Source organism: Lolium rigidum, chromosome 2, assembly GCF_022539505.1.
Source record: "Lolium rigidum isolate FL_2022 chromosome 2, APGP_CSIRO_Lrig_0.1, whole genome shotgun sequence".
Taxonomy (NCBI): Eukaryota; Viridiplantae; Streptophyta; class Magnoliopsida; order Poales; family Poaceae; genus Lolium; species Lolium rigidum.
The window spans coordinates 136968547-136970463 of record NC_061509.1 but is presented as its reverse complement, the minus strand read 5'-3'; positions in this window follow the sequence as shown (position 1 = coordinate 136970463).

Sequence of the window (1917 nt, the reverse complement as noted above, 5' to 3'; positions counted from 1 at the left end):
GCATGACGTCAAACCTTAATCCTTAATACCACTGCTATTCCAACCTAGCTTAAGTTATTACCACTTAATAATATCTTAAATGAGCAGTTCATATATATGATACCTACTTAGGACACTCAATTGAGAATAATAGTAAACCCTAAAAGTAACTAATTCTTAAACTGAAATACTTCTTATCATAAGGTAATATGTTCTTCAATAGTGATTATTTTTTTAAGACATATAAAATAATCATCAAACCATTTACAATAAGCATTAAAGAAGCATTGCCTTTTATTTAAAGTGTACCAAGTATAAGAAATTTTATGCTATTGTATTATTATACATTATCGGTCAACTTGTATGACATGGTTAAATCAACCTAAAACCCTAATAAGATCTTGTTTGTGAATCCACTTTAAAAGTGCAACACACCCTAAACAAATCATTCCAAGTCACTAATCCTAAATTATTGGGGTTAGGTCACGCTTAGAGCGATTGCATCTCATACTTATGCATTATTGCATCCTTGCCAATCTTCTAAACATCGTCCTTACTAGGACGATGATGCTATTTCGAGAATTTGGAGTTATTTTGTATCGAAGACCTTGCCCGCATAATCTTGCGAGTCAAGAAAGGCAAGTTCATCACTTGCTCATGTCATTTGAGTATCTTTATCAAATTACTTGCAAAGTACTATGATTATCACTATTGCATAAAAACCAAAACCACTATTTTCATAACTATGAATATGACTATGTGGTGGGCAATGGAACCATGGATTGTGTTGATATGGTGGAGGTTCCATTGCAAGGGTTTATATCCATCTAGGATTAAACAACAAATGTCGTCCGAGTGATTCTTGTGCCGTAATACCCGTGTTAACCATAAGATGCTGGAGTGGGACGGAATAGTCAATTGTATTTCCACCTCTTGTACATCAACGGATGCGCTTTACCGTAGACCCTTGATCCAAGAGAGGACAAGTGGTACCCTTGATCCAAGAGAGGACAAGTGGTAGGGTGGGGGTCCCGATGAAGTCCCCACGGTTATTGCGGTCTATGATGGGTTGCAGCTGCCGGCGAAGGAGTTCATGGTAGAGACCTGAACTGTTGTCGTGGTCGGGGGCCGTCCTTAATTGGTATAAGAGCACCGGCGAGGACCCAGGGTCGGAGTTTGCATCAACGGGTGGGTGTATGAGGTAGCGGAGGAATATGATTGGCTATGACCTTATACCGGGCCTCACACCAAAGGAAGTGTGGACGAGAACTAGACTCGGTTGGCACCAAGGTTAAGATCTCTTATGGGTAAAGCAACACACCTCTGCAGAGTGTAATGAATCGTGACCTGTCACTCCTCGTTCCGGGATATGGAACTGCGAACGCGGCCGGAAAGGAGCTCCATGAAGTTCTAGTAAACCGGTGAAGGCCGACGGACATAGTTCTTCCGAATAAAAGCAACCTTTTGAAGAAATGGTTATGAAAACTTGCATTGGTATTAGACTTTACGGTCTAATGCTGTAGCTAGTGCATTAAACACCTCTTTCCTATAATGAACTTGTTGAGTACGCTCGTACTCATCCCACTCTTAAATCCCCTGCTTAGATATGGAGGCATCGAAGGAGTATCTACAGTGCAACTCGAAGGCCGAGGGGTCAACAACTACTTCAAGAGACAAGACCACGTCAGAGGAGTCAAATACCACATACATCAAGGTAAAAACCTAGTTTAGCCATAGAAGGGAACTAGTTTCCTAAACCTAGCTCCTACTTAGCTAGAATCTATTCTTAGCCTCTTTAGCTAGTTAAATACTCTACAAATAGAGTTCGTGATAAGACTAGTCTACGAGTCGTTCTTCTGGAGTTTATTTGCAGATTTACCTCATTGTATAGTAGGAGGTCTGTGCTTGATCTTATGTAACGTAGTCCGTATGTAATTC